Here is a 20,092-nt window from a genome sequence, read left to right on the forward strand (position 1 = left end):
CCACCTTCTGCTGCTGTGAGCCTGTGATCTCCAGCGTGCATGGCTTCAAGCCAGAGAAGTCACGCCGGTTCAAGGGTGCAGGATGTTGGATGCGTTCTCTCATTGCACGGCTGTGGGTGACACGTTGGTTCTGGAGGACCTGGGTCTCATGGTTTCTCCAAGGTCTTGTCCTTGAAGGGAAGAATGCAAATGTGCAAGGTGCTACAGTAAGTTACCCATTGCTGCAAGGGTTTGGCCCGCCACTTTGGGCATTGGAATGGCTCCCTTGCCATTAGCTTTGGTTGCGTTCCTAGGGAAGTTCCTCTGACTTGGCAGGAGATGAGGAAGTATACCTGCTGGTGAGTCTCCCTTGATCAGTCCAGGGGTTCCTCAGGTGCCCTTTTTCATGGGTCCCTACGCGCCGCTTTTGATGGAGGACGTCATATTCGGCCAAGGGCCCTTCCCTTATGGAAGACCTCTCCCCTTGAGAGCATGTCCACTGTGTTTAATCATAAGTGCCAAAGGCGTGTTTGTTCCCATAGAGGGCACTTGCTCTTAGGCTGAGGGGGCCCTGTTGTCCTGAGGGTGTCTCAGGGGAACAGGAAGACATCCTTTTGCTGTGATGGAGGGCAGATGGCTCAGGAGAGGAATTTCATGGTCCGAGAACAGGGGGTTCTTGGTCAGCGGCACTCTTTGTCCTGATGGCCGCACGCTCTGAAGGCACCTGTGACACAATGCTTTCACGTTTGGCTGTGGACACACAGGCAAGATGGACAGCAAATGAAATGTTGAGGAGAGATAGAACACACATCGCTGGGTGGTATCGCCCTTTCCCTCGGTGCGCACGGGCACCCTCCTCAAGCATGTGTGTGTTCTCTCACCCCGAGCCAGGTGGAATGCCAGGGAAGGAATGCCAGCAGCAGCCTGGGGCCATCCGTATAATCCCTGATACCCGTTGAAGTGAGGACGGTGTGGCAAGGCGAGGCCAGGCGAAGGAGTCTCGGAGGGGTGTTGGCGTGCATTCCATGAGGATCCTGCTTTAACCCTTGTTGCGGTAAGCGACACTTCTTTGCTAAACCTAAAGGTTTGGCGACAGGAACCTGTGCACCGGGGCTACACCCTCACCTTCTGGTCTTTTCTCGGGGAACACGAGCTTTGATGCCCTGAGAACTGGCTGCATTTCCTGACCCATGGCTCGGCTCTGGCCACTTCTGTACGCTGATATGATTCAGCTCGCTGGCCGTCCCGTGGTGGAATCTGCAACTTTGCATGTCCACCGTTCGAGCATGTGCTTGGATCGATGATGACTCCCACAAATGCATTCCTTGGAAATCTGAACAAAATGAGTGAGAAATCCCTACCGTCTCCTCGTTGGAACTGAGGTCCAGCACGTGGCTCCCAAAAGGAAAGTAGGGAGAGGTTCACGTTGCATTTGCGGTCGTGGGTGTCCACAGCCACGTTGTTCAAGTTGAGGGTTGTGGTCATCTCATGGGGAGAAGAGCCATTGGGAAAGGAGCCTGGGATGCCAATGCAGGTGGGAAGGCTTGGGACAGCGTGCCGTCTCTGGGTTCCTTGATCTAGCCAGGACTGCTGTCCCCTGCCACGGTTTAGGATGCAGGTAGGAGAGGAAGCATGAGCCATTGATGGTTCTGCCGCCTGCACTTGTTTTCTACAGGCTGCCCCCACCTGCTGGTCATTGCCTTGTGGCCTCAAAGAAACTGACGTTTGTAGGCTCAGGGTCAGAAGAGGATTCCAGGCCTAGGGCAGGCTTCTTTGTCATGTTCTGCGTGGGAGACCAGATGCAGTTTAGGTTTCTCCTGATGAGGGGAGAAATCAAATGGGTCACTGTTCCTGGGAGTTTGGCCAATCTGATGGCTCCTCCTCAGGTTGTGTCCTGCTTGTGCGTGCTGTGTGAAGGGGCTGAAAAATGCCTTAGTCAGACTTGGTCACGGCAAGCTTCTTTGGTGAGGGGTGGCTCTGGCATCTTGCCGTGACACGTTGGGATCCTGGTGGAGAGAGAGTAAGGCAAGGCGTGTGAAAGAGACACGTGAGATGGCTGGCTAAGCCCACCGGTTTATTGGTGGGTGGATACATCGACGGTGGCCATGGGGTTCCCAGAACACATTTGGGATTCCCTCAGGAGCATCTGGAGGCACGTGTAGGGAGGGAATACGGGAGCACAGTTGTGGACTGTCCCGCCTCTTTCCTCTCCTTGGTCGATTTGCTTCATGGCGGGTCCTTGTGCCAGTGAATGGTTGCCTTCATGGCACAGTATGGTGTCTTCTCATGGGGGCCGATTTGGAGGCCTTGGGGTGTTTTGTCCCTGTCTGGCCACGTTCCCCCTGTGTTGAAGATGTGAAGGTGTTCCTGAGGACAGCCAAGCATCGTTTCTATACCTGGCCCTCATAGCGTTCCCTGAGGATTGGAGCTGTACCCGGAGGTCATTGGGCGCAACCATGCAGAGACAAGGGAGTCGGCTGCCAAGGAAAGGCTACAGGTTTAAGGGCAGGAGAGGATGTGTGGTGTGGGTGTCATATTTCCTGCCACCGCTGGTACACCGAGACTGTGGTATCCGGCGAGCCTGGCCAAAGGGGAGACAAGTCATACCAGTTCAAGTGTCTAGGCTGTTGTCTGGGTTCTGTCGTTGCATGGCTGTGGGTAACAAGTGGCTTGTAGAGGACCTGGGCCCCAGGGTTTCCCCAATGTCACGTCACTGATGGGCCCAGAGTGTGAAAGTACCAGACACCACTGCAAGTTACACAATTGCTGCAAGGGTTTGCCCCGCCACATTGGGCGTCAGAATGATTCCCATGCCATTAGCTTTGTGTGTGGGCCAAGGGTAGGTTGCCAGTCTTGGCAGCAGGCCAGGAAGTATGGCTGCAGGTGAATCTCCATTGTTCAGTCCAGGAGTTCCTCTGGTGCGTTTTGTCACCGGTCCCTACAAGCTGCTTTTGTTGGAGGTCGTCCCATTTGGCCAAGGGCCGTTCCCTTGTGGAAGATCTCAGGGATCACATTTCCCCTTGAGGGTGAGTCCATTGTGTGGAAGCGTATGCACCAGGATTGGTTTGGTTCTCCAGAGGGCAGTGGCTCTTCCGCTGAGTAATCCCAGTTCCCCTGAGGGTGTCTCAGCGGTTCAGGATGACATCCCTATGCTGTGTCGGCGGGGAGGTGGCTCAGGCGGGGAAGTTCAAGGCCCATACCAGGGGGTTGATGGACGGCCCTGCTCTTTGTGCTGATGCGCGTGTGCTCTGAAGGCATCTGTGCCACGATGCATTCACGTTTGGCTGTGGACACACAGACATGATGGGCTGCAAATTAAATGTTGAGGGGAGATATAGTGCACATCGCTGGGCGGTATCACCCTTTGCCTCTGTGCGCCCCTTCACTTTTCTCAAACATCCCTGTGTTCTGTCACCCTGAGGCAGGTGGTGGAGTGCCAGGGAACAAACACCTGCAGCAGCATGTGGCCCTCTGTATACTCCGTGACACCTAGGGAGGTGAGGACAGTGTGGCAAGGTGAGGCAAGGTGAGGCGAAAGAGTGTCAGAGTGGTTTTGGCGTGAAGTCCTTTAGTATCCTAGTAGGAACCTTGTGGTGGTGAGCGGAATTTCTTTGCAGAAACCTAAATGTTTGGCCACGGGGACTTGTGCACTGAGACTACACCCTCACCTTCTTGGCTCTTCCAGGGGCACCCCAGATATGATGCCATGATCCTTAGATCCATTTGCAGCCCCGTGGGTCGGCTCTGGCCGCTCCTGACTGCTGACATGCTTGAGATCGGTGGCTGCCCCGTGGTGGAGCCTGCGACTTTGAACGTGCAGCCTTTGAGCAGGTGGATTGATGATGACTCCCATAAATGCACTGCTTGGAACTCTGAACAAATGAATGGGTCTCAGGTTTCTCCGCGGTCATGTCACTGACGGGCCCGGGGGCGAAAATAGAAGGCGCCAGGGCAAGTAACCCAGTTGCTGCAAGGGTTTGCCCTGCCAGTTTGGGCATTGGAATATCTCCAATGCCAATAGCTTTCTGTGTGATCGAAGGGCATCGCCTCTGGCTCGACAAGGTTCCTGGTAGAAACCTTGTGGGGGTAAACGGAACTTCTTTGAAGAAACATAGATGTTTGGCCACGGAGACTTGTGCCGCGCGACTACACCGTCACATTCTGTGCTCTTCCTGGGGCACCCGAGCTCCGATGCCCTGAGACTTGGGTGCACTTCCTGCCCCGTGGCTCGAGTCTGGCCGCTCCCTACTGCTGAGAGGATTGAGATTGCTGACAGTCCGCGACTTTGCATGTCCAGCCTTTGAGCAGGAGCGTGGATCAGTGATGACTCCCATAAATGCATTCCTTGGAAATCTAAACAAAATGAATGAGCAATACCTACCGTCTTCTCATCCTAACTGATATCCAGCACGTGGCTCCCAAAGGAAAATTAGGAAGAGGTCCATGTTGCATTTGCTACTGTGGGCGTGCGCAGCAACATTGTTCAAGTTGAGGGTGGCGGGCTTCTCGTGCAGAAAGAGCCATGTGGAAAGGAGCCTGGGATGTCCATCTACATGGGAGGGCTAAGGACAACTTGACGTCTCTGGGCACCTGAGTCTAGCCAGAACTGCTATCCCCTGCCGCGGTCAGCGTGCAGGTGCGAAAGGAAGCGTGAGCCACTGGTACTCCTCTGGCTTGCCATTGAGATCTACAGGCCACCCTCAAGCTCAGGCCGTTGCCTTGTTCCCGCAAGGAAACAGAAGTCTCTGCACTCAGGGTCAGAGAAGGAGTCCTGGCCAGGCCAGGCCTCTATGTCCTGTTCAGCTTGGGAGGTGGGATATAGTTTAGGTTTGCCCTGATGGTCGGGGGAAATGAAATGGGCCACTGTCCCCGGGATTTGGGCGACGCTGATGGCGCCTCCTTGGGTTGTGTCCTGCTTGTGTGTTGTGTGGGGAGAGGTTGGAAAATGCCTTAGGCAAATCCAGGGGATATCAAGCTACTTAGGTGAGGGGTGGATTCGTTTGGATCCTGGTGGAGAGAGGAAGGCAAGGCGAGCGGGAAATACACGTGAGAGTGTTGGCTAAGCCCACAGGCTTACTGTTGGGTGGATAGATGGTCGGTGGACATAGGGTTCCCGGAACTCTTTTGGGATATCTTCAGGAGCATTTGGAGTCCCGTGTAGAGAAGGAATACAGGTGCACATTCGTGGACCATGCCAACCTTTTCCTCTCCTTTCTCAATGTGCTTCACGGCGGATCCTTGTTCCAGCGAATGATGCCTTCACGGCACAGGATGGTGTCTTCTCACTGGGACCGATTTGGAGCCGTTGGGATGTTTTGTCCCTGTGTGGCCTCATTGCCCCTATGTTGAGGATGTTAATGTGTTCCTTAGGACAGCCCAGCGTCCTTGCTATACCAGGTCGGCATAGCATTCCCTGAGGTTTGGCGCTCTTCCCGGAGGTCTTTGGGCCCAACCATGCAGAAAGAAGGGAGTTGGCTGCCAAGGAAACGCTACAGGTTTAAGGGCTGGAGTGAATGTGTGCTGCCGGGGTCATTTTGTCCTGCCACCTTCTGCTGCTGTGAGCCTGTGATCTCCAGCGTGCATGGCTTCAAGCCAGAGAAGTCACGCCGGTTCAAGGGTGCAGGATGTTGGATGCGTTCTCTCATTGCACGGCTGTGGGTGACACGTTGGTTCTGGAGGACCTGGGTCTCATGGTTTCTCCAAGGTCTTGTCCTTGAAGGGAAGAATGCAAATGTGCAAGGTGCTACAGTAAGTTACCCATTGCTGCAAGGGTTTGGCCCGCCACTTTGGGCATTGGAATGGCTCCCTTGCCATTAGCTTTGGTTGCGTTCCTAGGGAAGTTCCTCTGACTTCGCAGGAGATGAGGAAGTATACCTGCTGGTGAGTCTCCCTTGATCAGTCCAGGGGTTCCTCAGGTGCCCTTTTTCATGGGTCCCTACGCGCCGCTTTTGATGGAGGACGTCATATTCGGCCAAGGGCCCTTCCCTTATGGAAGACCTCTCCCCTTGAGAGCATGTCCACTGTGTTTAATCATAAGTGCCAAAGGCGTGTTTGTTCCCATAGAGGGCACTTGCTCTTAGGCTGAGGGGGCCCTGTTGTCCTGAGGGTGTCTCAGGGGAACAAGAAGACATCCTTTTGCTGTGATGGAGGGCAGATGGCTCAGGAGAGGAATTTCATGGTCCGAGAACAGGGGGTTCTTGGTCAGCGGCACTCTTTGTCCTGATGGCCGCACGCTCTGAAGGCACCTGTGACACAATGCTTTCACGTTTGGCTGTGGACACACAGGCAAGATGGACAGCAAATGAAATGTTGAGGAGAGATAGAACACACATCGCTGGGTGGTATCGCCCTTTCCCTCGGTGCGCACGGGCACCCTCCTCAAGCATGTGTGTGTTCTCTCACCCCGAGCCAGGTGGAATGCCAGGGAAGGAATGCCAGCAGCAGCCTGGGGCCATCCGTATAATCCCTGATACCCGTTGAAGTGAGGACGGTGTGGCAAGGCGAGGCCAGGCGAAGGAGTCTCGGAGGGGTGTTGGCGTGCATTCCATGAGGATCCTGCTTTAACCCTTGTTGCGGTAAGCGACACTTCTTTGCTAAACCTAAAGGTTTGGCGACAGGAACGTGTGCACCGGGGCTACACCCTCACCTTCTGGTCTTTTCTCGGGGAACACGAGCTTTGATGCCCTGAGAACTGGCTGCATTTCCTGACCCATGGCTCGGCTCTGGCCACTTCTGTACGCTGATATGATTCAGCTCGCTGGCCGTCCCGTGGTGGAATCTGCAGCTTTGCATGTCCACCGTTCGAGCATGTGCTTGGATCGATGATGACTCCCACAAATGCATTCCTTGGAAATCTGAACAAAATGAGTGAGAAATCCCTACCGTCTCCTCGTTGGAACTGAGGTCCAGCACGTGGCTCCCAAAAGGAAAGTAGGGAGAGGTTCACGTTGCATTTGCGGTCGTGGGTGTCCACAGCCACGTTGTTCAAGTTGAGGGTTGTGGTCATCTCATGGGGAGAAGAGCCATTGGGAAAGGAGCCTGGGATGCCAATGCAGGTGGGAAGGCTTGGGACAGCGTGCCGTCTCTGGGTTCCTTGATCTAGCCAGGACTGCTGTCCCCTGCCACGGTTTAGGATGCAGGTAGGAGAGGAAGCATGAGCCATTGATGGTTCTGCCGCCTGCACTTGTTTTCTACAGGCTGCCCCCACCTGCTGGTCATTGCCTTGTGGCCTCAAAGAAACTGACGTTTGTAGGCTCAGGGTCAGAAGAGGATTCCAGGCCTAGGGCAGGCTTCTTTGTCATGTTCTGCGTGGGAGACCAGATGCAGTTTAGGTTTCTCCTGATGAGGGGAGAAATCAAATGGGTCACTGTTCCTGGGAGTTTGGCCAATCTGATGGCTCCTCCTCAGGTTGTGTCCTGCTTGTGCGTGCTGTGTGAAGGGGCTGAAAAATGCCTTAGTCAGACTTGGTCACGGCAAGCTTCTTTGGTGAGGGGTGGCTCTGGCATCTTGCCGTGACACGTTGGGATCCTGGTGGAGAGAGAGTAAGGCAAGGCGTGTGAAAGAGACACGTGAGATGGCTGGCTAAGCCCACCGGTTTATTGGTGGGTGGATACATCGACGGTGGCCATGGGGTTCCCAGAACACATTTGGGATTCCCTCAGGAGCATCTGGAGGCACGTGTAGGGAGGGAATACGGGAGCACAGTTGTGGACTGTCCCGCCTCTTTCCTCTCCTTGGTCGATTTGCTTCATGGCGGGTCCTTGTGCCAGTGAATGGTTGCCTTCATGGCACAGTATGGTGTCTTCTCATGGGGGCCGATTTGGAGGCCTTGGGGTGTTTTGTCCCTGTCTGGCCACGTTCCCCCTGTGTTGAAGATGTGAAGGTGTTCCTGAGGACAGCCAAGCATCGTTTCTATACCTGGCCCTCATAGCGTTCCCTGAGGATTGGAGCTGTACCCGGAGGTCATTGGGCGCAACCATGCAGAGACAAGGGAGTCGGCTGCCAAGGAAAGGCTACAGGTTTAAGGGCAGGAGAGGATGTGTGGTGTGGGTGTCATTTTTCCTGCCACCGCTGGTACACCGAGACTGTGGTATCCGGCGAGCCTGGCCAAAGGGGAGACAAGTCATACCAGTTCAAGTGTCTAGGCTGTTGTCTGGGTTCTGTCGTTGCATGGCTGTGGGTAACAAGTGGCTTGTAGAGGACCTGGGCCCCAGGGTTTCCCCAATGTCACGTCACTGATGGGCCCAGAGTGTGAAAGTACCAGACACCACTGCAAGTTACACAATTGCTGCAAGGGTTTGCCCCGCCACATTGGGCGTCAGAATGATTCCCATGCCATTAGCTTTGTGTGTGGGCCAAGGGTAGGTTGCCAGTCTTGGCAGCAGGCCAGGAAGTATGGCTGCAGGTGAATCTCCATTGTTCAGTCCAGGAGTTCCTCTGGTGCGTTTTGTCACCGGTCCCTACAAGCTGCTTTTGTTGGAGGTCGTCCCATTTGGCCAAGGGCCGTTCCCTTGTGGAAGATCTCAGGGATCACATTTCCCCTTGAGGGTGAGTCCATTGTGTGGAAGCGTATGCACCAGGATTGGTTTGGTTCTCCAGAGGGCAGTGGCTCTTCCGCTGAGTAATCCCAGTTCCCCTGAGGGTGTCTCAGCGGTTCAGGATGACATCCCTATGCTGTGTCGGCGGGGAGGTGGCTCAGGCGGGGAAGTTCAAGGCCCATACCAGGGGGTTGATGGACGGCCCTGCTCTTTGTGCTGATGCGCGTGTGCTCTGAAGGCATCTGTGCCACGATGCATTCACGTTTGGCTGTGGACACACAGACATGATGGGCTGCAAATTAAATGTTGAGGGGAGATATAGTGCACATCGCTGGGCGGTATCACCCTTTGCCTCTGTGCGCCCCTTCACTTTTCTCAAACATCCCTGTGTTCTGTCACCCTGAGGCAGGTGGTGGAGTGCCAGGGAACAAACACCTGCAGCAGCATGTGGCCCTCTGTATACTCCGTGACACCTAGGGAGGTGAGGACAGTGTGGCAAGGTGAGGCAAGGTGAGGCGAAAGAGTGTCAGAGTGGTTTTGGCGTGAAGTCCTTTAGTATCCTAGTAGGAACCTTGTGGTGGTGAGCGGAATTTCTTTGCAGAAACCTAGATGTTTGGCCACGGGGACTTGTGCACTGAGACTACACCCTCACCTTCTTGGCTCTTCCAGGGGCACCCCAGATATGATGCCATGATCCTTAGATCCATTTGCAGCCCCGTGGGTCGGCTCTGGCCGCTCCTGACTGCTGACATGCTTGAGATCGGTGGCTGCCCCGTGGTGGAGCCTGCGACTTTGAACGTGCAGCCTTTGAGCAGGTGGATTGATGATGACTCCCATAAATGCACTGCTTGGAACTCTGAACAAATGAATGGGTCTCAGGTTTCTCCGCGGTCATGTCACTGACGGGCCCGGGGGCGAAAATAGAAGGCGCCAGGGCAAGTAACCCAGTTGCTGCAAGGGTTTGCCCTGCCAGTTTGGGCATTGGAATATCTCCAATGCCAATAGCTTTCTGTGTGATCGAAGGGCATCGCCTCTGGCTCGACAAGGTTCCTGGTAGAAACCTTGTGGGGGTAAACGGAACTTCTTTGAAGAAACATAGATGTTTGGCCACGGAGACTTGTGCCGCGCGACTACACCGTCACATTCTGTGCTCTTCCTGGGGCACCCGAGCTCCGATGCCCTGAGACTTGGGTGCACTTCCTGCCCCGTGGCTCGAGTCTGGCCGCTCCCTACTGCTGAGAGGATTGAGATTGCTGACAGTCCGCGACTTTGCATGTCCAGCCTTTGAGCAGGAGCGTGGATCAGTGATGACTCCCATAAATGCATTCCTTGGAAATCTAAACAAAATGAATGAGCAATACCTACCGTCTTCTCATCCTAACTGATATCCAGCACGTGGCTCCCAAAGGAAAATTAGGAAGAGGTCCATGTTGCATTTGCTACTGTGGGCGTGCGCAGCAACATTGTTCAAGTTGAGGGTGGCGGGCTTCTCGTGCAGAAAGAGCCATGTGGAAAGGAGCCTGGGATGTCCATCTACATGGGAGGGCTAAGGACAACTTGACGTCTCTGGGCACCTGAGTCTAGCCAGAACTGCTATCCCCTGCCGCGGTCAGCGTGCAGGTGCGAAAGGAAGCGTGAGCCACTGGTACTCCTCTGGCTTGCCATTGAGATCTACAGGCCACCCTCAAGCTCAGGCCGTTGCCTTGTTCCCGCAAGGAAACAGAAGTCTCTGCACTCAGGGTCAGAGAAGGAGTCCTGGCCAGGCCAGGCCTCTATGTCCTGTTCAGCTTGGGAGGTGGGATATAGTTTAGGTTTGCCCTGATGGTCAGGGGAAATGAAATGGGCCACTGTCCCCGGGATTTGGGCGACGCTGATGGCGCCTCCTTGGGTTGTGTCCTGCTTGTGTGTTGTGTGGGGAGAGGTTGGAAAATGCCTTAGGCAAATCCAGGGGATATCAAGCTACTTAGGTGAGGGGTGGATTCGTTTGGATCCTGGTGGAGAGAGGAAGGCAAGGCGAGCGGGAAATACACGTGAGAGTGTTGGCTAAGCCCACAGGCTTACTGTTGGGTGGATAGATGGTCGGTGGACATAGGGTTCCCGGAACTCTTTTGGGATATCTTCAGGAGCATTTGGAGTCCCGTGTAGAGAAGGAATACAGGTGCACATTCGTGGACCATGCCAACCTTTTCCTCTCCTTTCTCAATGTGCTTCACGGCGGATCCTTGTTCCAGCGAATGATGCCTTCACGGCACAGGATGGTGTCTTCTCACTGGGACCGATTTGGAGCCGTTGGGATGTTTTGTCCCTGTGTGGCCTCATTGCCCCTATGTTGAGGATGTTAATGTGTTCCTTAGGACAGCCCAGCGTCCTTGCTATACCAGGTCGGCATAGCATTCCCTGAGGTTTGGCGCTCTTCCCGGAGGTCTTTGGGCCCAACCATGCAGAAAGAAGGGAGTTGGCTGCCAAGGAAACGCTACAGGTTTAAGGGCTGGAGTGAATGTGTGCTGCCGGGGTCATTTTGTCCTGCCACCTTCTGCTGCTGTGAGCCTGTGATCTCCAGCGTGCATGGCTTCAAGCCAGAGAAGTCACGCCGGTTCAAGGGTGCAGGATGTTGGATGCGTTCTCTCATTGCACGGCTGTGGGTGACACGTTGGTTCTGGAGGACCTGGGTCTCATGGTTTCTCCAAGGTCTTGTCCTTGAAGGGAAGAATGCAAATGTGCAAGGTGCTACAGTAAGTTACCCATTGCTGCAAGGGTTTGGCCCGCCACTTTGGGCATTGGAATGGCTCCCTTGCCATTAGCTTTGGTTGCGTTCCTAGGGAAGTTCCTCTGACTTCGCAGGAGATGAGGAAGTATACCTGCTGGTGAGTCTCCCTTGATCAGTCCAGGGGTTCCTCAGGTGCCCTTTTTCATGGGTCCCTACGCGCCGCTTTTGATGGAGGACGTCATATTCGGCCAAGGGCCCTTCCCTTATGGAAGACCTCTCCCCTTGAGAGCATGTCCACTGTGTTTAATCATAAGTGCCAAAGGCGTGTTTGTTCCCATAGAGGGCACTTGCTCTTAGGCTGAGGGGGCCCTGTTGTCCTGAGGGTGTCTCAGGGGAACAAGAAGACATCCTTTTGCTGTGATGGAGGGCAGATGGCTCAGGAGAGGAATTTCATGGTCCGAGAACAGGGGGTTCTTGGTCAGCGGCACTCTTTGTCCTGATGGCCGCACGCTCTGAAGGCACCTGTGACACAATGCTTTCACGTTTGGCTGTGGACACACAGGCAAGATGGACAGCAAATGAAATGTTGAGGAGAGATAGAACACACATCGCTGGGTGGTATCGCCCTTTCCCTCGGTGCGCACGGGCACCCTCCTCAAGCATGTGTGTGTTCTCTCACCCCGAGCCAGGTGGAATGCCAGGGAAGGAATGCCAGCAGCAGCCTGGGGCCATCCGTATAATCCCTGATACCCGTTGAAGTGAGGACGGTGTGGCAAGGCGAGGCCAGGCGAAGGAGTCTCGGAGGGGTGTTGGCGTGCATTCCATGAGGATCCTGCTTTAACCCTTGTTGCGGTAAGCGACACTTCTTTGCTAAACCTAAAGGTTTGGCGACAGGAACGTGTGCACCGGGGCTACACCCTCACCTTCTGGTCTTTTCTCGGGGAACACGAGCTTTGATGCCCTGAGAACTGGCTGCATTTCCTGACCCATGGCTCGGCTCTGGCCACTTCTGTACGCTGATATGATTCAGCTCGCTGGCCGTCCCGTGGTGGAATCTGCAGCTTTGCATGTCCACCGTTCGAGCATGTGCTTGGATCGATGATGACTCCCACAAATGCATTCCTTGGAAATCTGAACAAAATGAGTGAGAAATCCCTACCGTCTCCTCGTTGGAACTGAGGTCCAGCACGTGGCTCCCAAAAGGAAAGTAGGGAGAGGTTCACGTTGCATTTGCGGTCGTGGGTGTCCACAGCCACGTTGTTCAAGTTGAGGGTTGTGGTCATCTCATGGGGAGAAGAGCCATTGGGAAAGGAGCCTGGGATGCCAATGCAGGTGGGAAGGCTTGGGACAGCGTGCCGTCTCTGGGTTCCTTGATCTAGCCAGGACTGCTGTCCCCTGCCACGGTTTAGGATGCAGGTAGGAGAGGAAGCATGAGCCATTGATGGTTCTGCCGCCTGCACTTGTTTTCTACAGGCTGCCCCCACCTGCTGGTCATTGCCTTGTGGCCTCAAAGAAACTGACGTTTGTAGGCTCAGGGTCAGAAGAGGATTCCAGGCCTAGGGCAGGCTTCTTTGTCATGTTCTGCGTGGGAGACCAGATGCAGTTTAGGTTTCTCCTGATGAGGGGAGAAATCAAATGGGTCACTGTTCCTGGGAGTTTGGCCAATCTGATGGCTCCTCCTCAGGTTGTGTCCTGCTTGTGCGTGCTGTGTGAAGGGGCTGAAAAATGCCTTAGTCAGACTTGGTCACGGCAAGCTTCTTTGGTGAGGGGTGTCTCTGGCATCTTGCCGTGACACGTTGGGATCCTGGTGGAGAGAGAGTAAGGCAAGGCGTGTGAAAGAGACACGTGAGATGGCTGGCTAAGCCCACAGGTTTATTGGTGGGTGGATACATCGACGGTGGCCATGGGGTTCCCAGAACACATTTGGGATTCCCTCAGGAGCATCTGGAGGCACGTGTAGGGAGGGAATACGGGAGCACAGTTGTGGACTGTCCCGCCTCTTTCCTCTCCTTGGTCGATTTGCTTCATGGCGGGTCCTTGTGCCAGTGAATGGTTGCCTTCATGGCACAGTATGGTGTCTTCTCATGGGGGCCGATTTGGAGGCCTTGGGGTGTTTTGTCCCTGTCTGGCCACGTTCCCCCTGTGTTGAAGATGTGAAGGTGTTCCTGAGGACAGCCAAGCATCGTTTCTATACCTGGCCCTCATAGCGTTCCCTGAGGATTGGAGCTGTACCCGGAGGTCATTGGGCGCAACCATGCAGAGACAAGGGAGTCGGCTGCCAAGGAAAGGCTACAGGTTTAAGGGCAGGAGAGGATGTGTGGTGTGGGTGTCATTTTTCCTGCCACCGCTGGTACACCGAGACTGTGGTATCCGGCGAGCCTGGCCAAAGGGGAGACAAGTCATACCAGTTCAAGTGTCTAGGCTGTTGTCTGGGTTCTGTCGTTGCATGGCTGTGGGTAACAAGTGGCTTGTAGAGGACCTGGGCCCCAGGGTTTCCCCAATGTCACGTCACTGATGGGCCCAGAGTGTGAAAGTACCAGACACCACTGCAAGTTACACAATTGCTGCAAGGGTTTGCCCCGCCACATTGGGCGTCAGAATGATTCCCATGCCATTAGCTTTGTGTGTGGGCCAAGGGTAGGTTGCCAGTCTTGGCAGCAGGCCAGGAAGTATGGCTGCAGGTGAATCTCCATTGTTCAGTCCAGGAGTTCCTCTGGTGCGTTTTGTCACCGGTCCCTACAAGCTGCTTTTGTTGGAGGTCGTCCCATTTGGCCAAGGGCCGTTCCCTTGTGGAAGATCTCAGGGATCACATTTCCCCTTGAGGGTGAGTCCATTGTGTGGAAGCGTATGCACCAGGATTGGTTTGGTTCTCCAGAGGGCAGTGGCTCTTCCGCTGAGTAATCCCAGTTCCCCTGAGGGTGTCTCAGCGGTTCAGGATGACATCCCTATGCTGTGTCGGCGGGGAGGTGGCTCAGGCGGGGAAGTTCAAGGCCCATACCAGGGGGTTGATGGACGGCCCTGCTCTTTGTGCTGATGCCCGTGTGCTCTGAAGGCATCTGTGCCACGATGCATTCACGTTTGGCTGTGGACACACAGACATGATGGGCTGCAAATTAAATGTTGAGGGGAGATATAGTGCACATCGCTGGGCGGTATCACCCTTTCCCTCTGTGCGCCCCTTCACTTTTCTCAAACATCCCTGTGTTCTGTCACCCTGAGGCAGGTTGTGGAGTGCCAGGGAACAAACACCTGCAGCAGCATGTGGCCCTCTGTATACTCCGTGACACCTAGGGAGGTGAGGACAGTGTGGCAAGGTGAGGCAAGGTGAGGCGAAAGAGTGTCAGAGTGGTTTTGGCGTGAAGTCCTTTAGTATCCTAGTAGCAACCTTGTGGTGGTGAGCGGAATTTCTTTGCAGAAACCTAGATGTTTGGCCACGGGGACTTGTGCACTGAGACTACACCCTCACCTTCTTGGCTCTTCCAGGGGCACCCCAGATATGATGCCATGATCCTTAGATCCATTTGCAGCCCCGTGGGTCGGCTCTGGCCGCTCCTGACTGCTGACATGCTTGAGATCGGTGGCTGCCCCGTGGTGGAGCCTGCGACTTTGAACGTGCAGCCTTTGAGCAGGTGGATTGATGATGACTCCCATAAATGCACTGCTTGGAACTCTGAACAAATGAATGGGTCTCAGGTTTCTCCGCGGTCATGTCACTGACGGGCCCGGGGGCGAAAATAGAAGGCGCCAGGGCAAGTAACCCAGTTGCTGCAAGGGTTTGCCCTGCCAGTTTGGGCATTGGAATATCTCCAATGCCAATAGCTTTCTGTGTGATCGAAGGGCATCGCCTCTGGCTCGACAAGGTTCCTGGTAGAAACCTTGTGGGGGTAAACGGAACTTCTTTGAAGAAACATAGATGTTTGGCCACGGAGACTTGTGCCGCGCGACTACACCGTCACATTCTGTGCTCTTCCTGGGGCACCCGAGCTCCGATGCCCTGAGACTTGGGTGCACTTCCTGCCCCGTGGCTCGAGTCTGGCCGCTCCCTACTGCTGAGAGGATTGAGATTGCTGACAGTCCGCGACTTTGCATGTCCAGCCTTTGAGCAGGAGCGTGGATCAGTGATGACTCCCATAAATGCATTCCTTGGAAATCTAAACAAAATGAATGAGCAATACCTACCGTCTTCTCATCCTAACTGATATCCAGCACGTGGCTCCTAAAGGAAAATTAGGAAGAGGTCCATGTTGCATTTGCTACTGTGGGCGTGCGCAGCAACATTGTTCAAGTTGAGGGTGGCGGGCTTCTCGTGCAGAAAGAGCCATGTGGAAAGGAGCCTGGGATGTCCATCTACATGGGAGGGCTAAGGACAACTTGACGTCTCTGGGCACCTGAGTCTAGCCAGAACTGCTATCCCCTGCCGCGGTCAGCGTGCGGGTGCGAAAGGAAGCGTGAGCCACTGGTACTCCTCTGGCTTGCCATTGAGATCTACAGGCCACCCTCAAGCTCAGGCCGTTGCCTTGTTCCCGCAAGGAAACAGAAATCTCTGCCCTCAGGGTCAGAGAAGGAGTCCTGGCCAGGCCAGGCCTCTATGTCCTGTTCAGCTTGGGAGGTGGGATATAGTTTAGGTTTGCCCTGATGGTCGGGGGAAATGAAATGGGCCACTGTCCCCGGGATTTGGGCGACGCTGATGGCGCCTCCTTGGGTTGTGTCCTGCTTGTGTGTTGTGTGGGGAGAGGTTGGAAAATGCCTTAGGCAAATCCAGGGGATATCAAGCTACTTAGGTGAGGGGTGGATTCGTTTGGATCCTGGTGGAGAGAGGAAGGCAAGGCGAGCGGGAAATACACGTGAGAGTGTTGGCTAAGCCCACAGGCTTACTGTTGGGTGGATAGATGGTCGGTGGACATAGGGTTCCCGGAACTCTTTTGGGATATCTTCAGGAGCATTTGGAGTCCCGTGTAGAGAAGGAATACAGGTGCACATTCGTGGACCATGCCAACCTTTTCCTCTCCTTTCTCAATGTGCTTCACGGCGGATCCTTGTTCCAGCGAATGGTGCCTTCACGGCACAGGATGGTGTCTTCTCACTGGGACCGATTTGGAGCCGTTGGGATGTTTTGTCCCTGTGTGGCCTCATTGCCCCTATGTTGAGGATGTTAAGGTGTTCCTTAGGACAGCCCAGCGTCCTTGCTATACCAGGTCGGCATAGCATTCCCTGAGGTTTGGCGCTCTTCCCGGAGGTCTTTGGGCCCAACCATGCAGAAAGAAGGGAGTTGGCTGCCAAGGAAACGCTACAGGTTTAAGGGCTGGAGTGAATGTGTGCTGCCGGGGTCATTTTGTCCTGCCACCTTCTGCTGCTGTGAGCCTGTGATCTCCAGCGTGCATGGCTTCAAGCCAGAGAAGTCATGCCGGTTCAAGGGTGCAGGATGTTGGATGCGTTCTCTCATTGCACGGCTGTGGGTGACACGTTGGTTCTGGAGGACCTGGGTCTCATGGTTTCTCCAAGGCCTTGTCCTTGAAGGGAAGAATGCAAATGTGCAATGTGCTACAGTAAGTTACCCATTGCTGCAAGGGTTTGGCCCGCCACTTTGGGCATTGGAATGGCTCCCTTGCCATTAGCTTTGGTTGCGTTCCTAGGGAAGTTCCTCTGACTTCGCAGGAGATGAGGAAGTATACCTGCTGGTGAGTCTCCCTTGATCAGTCCAGGGGTTCCTCAGGTGCCCTTTTTCATGGGTCCCTACGCGCCGCTTTTGATGGAGGACGTCATATTCGGCCAAGGGCCCTTCCCTTATGGAAGACCTCTCCCCTTGAGAGCATGTCCACTGTGTTTAATCATAAGTGCCAAAGGCGTGTTTGTTCCCATAGAGGGCACTTGCTCTTAGGCTGAGGGGGCCCTGTTGTCCTGAGGGTGTCTCAGGGGAACAGGAAGACATCCTTTTGCTGTGATGGAGGGCAGATGGCTCAGGAGAGGAATTTCATGGTCCGAGAACAGGGGGTTCTTGGTCAGCGGCACTCTTTGTCCTGATGGCCGCACGCTCTGAAGGCACCTGTGACACAATGCTTTCACGTTTGGTTGTGGACACACAGGCAAGATGGACAGCAAATGAAATGTTGAGGAGAGATAGAACACACATCGCTGGGTGGTATCGCCCTTTCCCTCGGTGCGCACGGGCACCCTCCTCAAGCATGTGTGTGTTCTCTCACCCCGAGCCAGGTGGAATGCCAGGGAAGGAATGCCAGCAGCAGCCTGGGGCCATCCGTATAATCCCTGATACCCGTTGAAGTGAGGACGGTGTGGCAAGGCGAGGCCAGGCGAAGGAGTCTCGGAGGGGTGTTGGCGTGCATTCCATGAGGATCCTGCTTTAACCCTTGTTGCAGTAAGCAACACTTCTTTGCTAAACCTAAAGGTTTGGCGACAGGAACGTGTGCACCGGGGCTACACCCTCACCTTCTGGTCTTTTCTCGGGGAACACGAGCTTTGATGCCCTGAGAACTGGCTGCATTTCCTGACCCATGGCTCGGCTCTGGCCACTTCTGTACGCTGATATGATTCAGCTCGCTGGCCGTCCCGTGGTGGAATCTGCAACTTTGCATGTCCACCGTTCGAGCATGTGCTTGGATCGATGATGACTCCCACAAATGCATTCCTTGGAAATCTGAACAAAATGAGTGAGAAATCCCTACCGTCTCCTCGTTGGAACTGAGGTCCAGCACGTGGCTCCCAAAAGGAAAGTAGGGAGAGGTTCACGTTGCATTTGCGGTCGTGGGTGTCCACAGCCACGTTGTTCAAGTTGAGGGTTGTGGTCATCTCATGGGGAGAAGAGCCATTGGGAAAGGAGCCTGGGATGCCAATGCAGGTGGGAAGGCTTGGGACAGCGTGCCGTCTCTGGGTTCCTTGATCTAGCCAGGACTGCTGTCCCCTGCCACGGTTTAGGATGCAGGTAGGAGAGGAAGCATGAGCCATTGATGGTTCTGCCGCCTGCACTTGTTTTCTACAGGCTGCCCCCACCTGCTGGTCATTGCCTTGTGGCCTCAAAGAAACTGACGTTTGTAGGCTCAGGGTCAGAAGAGGATTCCAGGCCTAGGGCAGGCTTCTTTGTCATGTTCTGCGTGGGAGACCAGATGCAGTTTAGGTTTCTCCTGATGAGGGGAGAAATCAAATGGGTCACTGTTCCTGGGAGTTTGGCCAATCTGATGGCTCCTCCTCAGGTTGTGTCCTGCTTGTGCGTGCTGTGTGAAGGGGCTGAAAAATGCCTTAGTCAGACTTGGTCACGGCAAGCTTCTTTGGTGAGGGTTGGCTCTGGCATCTTGCCGTGACACGTTGGGATCCTGGTGGAGAGAGAGTAAGGCAAGGCGTGTGAAAGAGACACGTGAGATGGCTGGCTAAGCCCACCGGTTTATTGGTGGGTGGATACATCGACGGTGGCCATGGGGTTCCCAGAACACATTTGGGATTCCCTCAGGAGCATCTGGAGGCACGTGTAGGGAGGGAATACGGGAGCACAGTTGTGGACTGTCCCGCCTCTTTCCTCTCCTTGGTCGATTTGCTTCATGGCGGGTCCTTGTGCCAGTGAATGGTTGCCTTCATGGCACAGTATGGTGTCTTCTCATGGGGGCCGATTTGGAGGCCTTGGGGTGTTTTGTCCCTGTCTGGCCACGTTCCCCCTGTGTTGAAGATGTGAAGGTGTTCCTGAGGACAGCCAAGCATCGTTTCTATACCTGGCCGTCATAGCGTTCCCTGAGGATTGGAGCTGTACCCGGAGGTCATTGGGCGCAACCATGCAGAGACAAGGGAGTCGGCTGCCAAGGAAAGGCTACAGGTTTAAGGGCAGGAGAGGATGTGTGGTGTGGGTGTCATTTTTCCTGCCACCGCTGGTACACCGAGACTGTGGTATCCGGCGAGCCTGGCCAAAGGGGAGACAAGTCATACCAGTTCAAGTGTCTAGGCTGTTGTCTGGGTTTTGTCGTTGCATGGCTGTGGGTAACAAGTGGCTTGTAGAGGACCTGGGCCCCAGGGTTTCCCCAATGTCACGTCACTGATGGGCCCAGAGTGTGAAAGTACCAGACACCACTGCAAGTTACACAATTGCTGCAAGGGTTTGCCCCGCCACATTGGGCGTCAGAATGATTCCCATGCCATTAGCTTTGTGTGTGGGCCAAGGGTAGGTTGCCAGTCTTGGCAGCAGGCCAGGAAGTATGGCTGCAGGTGAATCTCCATTGTTCAGTCCAGGAGTTCCTCTGGTGCGTTTTGTCACCGGTCCCTACAAGCTGCTTTTGTTGGAGGTCGTCCCATTTGGCCAAGGGCCGTTCCCTTGTGGAAGATCTCAGGGATCACATTTCCCCTTGAGGGTGAGTCCATTGTGTGGAAGCGTATGCACCAGGATTGGTTTGGTTCTCCAGAGGGCAGTGGCTCTTCCGCTGAGTAATCCCAGTTCCCCTGAGGGTGTCTCAGCGGTTCAGGATGACATCCCTATGCTGTGTCGGCGGGGAGGTGGCTCAGGCGGGGAAGTTCAAGGCCCATACCAGGGGGTTGATGGACGGCCCTGCTCTTTGTGCTGATGCCCGTGTGCTCTGAAGGCATCTGTGCCACGATGCATTCACGTTTGGCTGTGGACACACAGACATGATGGGCTGCAAATTAAATGTTGAGGGGAGATATAGTGCACATCGCTGGGCGGTATCACCCTTTGCCTCTGTGTGCCCCTTCACTTTTCTCAAACATCCCTGTGTTCTGTCACCCTGAGGCAGGTGGTGGAGTGCCAGGGAACAAACACCTGCAGCAGCATGTGGCCCTCTGTATAGTCCGTGACACCTGGCGAGGTGAGGACAGTGTGGCAAGGTGAGGCAAGGCGAGGCGAAAGAGTGTCAGAGTG

At 54.7% G+C, this 20,092-nt stretch overlaps 10 non-coding genes across 10 annotated transcripts; all 10 read left to right on the forward strand.

Moving 5' to 3' along the window:
- The first annotated feature begins 1,273 nt into the window (after positions 1-1,273).
- Positions 1,274-1,365, forward strand: LOC130707800 (small nucleolar RNA SNORD116). The gene has a single exon (XR_009007830.1). It is a non-coding gene; the product is annotated as a small nucleolar RNA SNORD116 (small nucleolar RNA).
- A 2,447-nt stretch (positions 1,366-3,812) lies between these two features.
- LOC130707992 (small nucleolar RNA SNORD116) lies at positions 3,813-3,905 on the forward strand. Its single transcript, XR_009008021.1, has one exon. It is a non-coding gene; the product is annotated as a small nucleolar RNA SNORD116 (small nucleolar RNA).
- A 388-nt stretch (positions 3,906-4,293) lies between these two features.
- LOC130707932 (small nucleolar RNA SNORD116) lies at positions 4,294-4,385 on the forward strand. The gene has a single exon (XR_009007962.1). It is a non-coding gene; the product is annotated as a small nucleolar RNA SNORD116 (small nucleolar RNA).
- Positions 4,386-6,794: 2,409 nt separating this feature from the next.
- Positions 6,795-6,886, forward strand: LOC130707801 (small nucleolar RNA SNORD116). The gene has a single exon (XR_009007831.1). It is a non-coding gene; the product is annotated as a small nucleolar RNA SNORD116 (small nucleolar RNA).
- A 2,447-nt stretch (positions 6,887-9,333) lies between these two features.
- Positions 9,334-9,426, forward strand: LOC130707993 (small nucleolar RNA SNORD116). Its single transcript, XR_009008022.1, has one exon. It is a non-coding gene; the product is annotated as a small nucleolar RNA SNORD116 (small nucleolar RNA).
- Positions 9,427-9,814: 388 nt separating this feature from the next.
- LOC130707933 (small nucleolar RNA SNORD116) lies at positions 9,815-9,906 on the forward strand. The gene has a single exon (XR_009007963.1). It is a non-coding gene; the product is annotated as a small nucleolar RNA SNORD116 (small nucleolar RNA).
- Positions 9,907-12,315: 2,409 nt separating this feature from the next.
- LOC130707802 (small nucleolar RNA SNORD116) lies at positions 12,316-12,407 on the forward strand. Its single transcript, XR_009007832.1, has one exon. It is a non-coding gene; the product is annotated as a small nucleolar RNA SNORD116 (small nucleolar RNA).
- A 2,447-nt stretch (positions 12,408-14,854) lies between these two features.
- Positions 14,855-14,947, forward strand: LOC130707994 (small nucleolar RNA SNORD116). Its single transcript, XR_009008023.1, has one exon. It is a non-coding gene; the product is annotated as a small nucleolar RNA SNORD116 (small nucleolar RNA).
- A 388-nt stretch (positions 14,948-15,335) lies between these two features.
- On the forward strand, positions 15,336-15,427 carry LOC130707934 (small nucleolar RNA SNORD116). The gene has a single exon (XR_009007964.1). It is a non-coding gene; the product is annotated as a small nucleolar RNA SNORD116 (small nucleolar RNA).
- A 2,409-nt stretch (positions 15,428-17,836) lies between these two features.
- LOC114237553 (small nucleolar RNA SNORD116) lies at positions 17,837-17,928 on the forward strand. Its single transcript, XR_003623085.2, has one exon. It is a non-coding gene; the product is annotated as a small nucleolar RNA SNORD116 (small nucleolar RNA).
- Positions 17,929-20,092: the final 2,164 nt, after the last annotated feature.

The sequence above is a fragment of the Balaenoptera acutorostrata genome, chromosome 3 (genome assembly GCF_949987535.1).
Source record: "Balaenoptera acutorostrata chromosome 3, mBalAcu1.1, whole genome shotgun sequence".
Lineage (NCBI taxonomy): Eukaryota > Metazoa > Chordata > Mammalia > Artiodactyla > Balaenopteridae > Balaenoptera > Balaenoptera acutorostrata.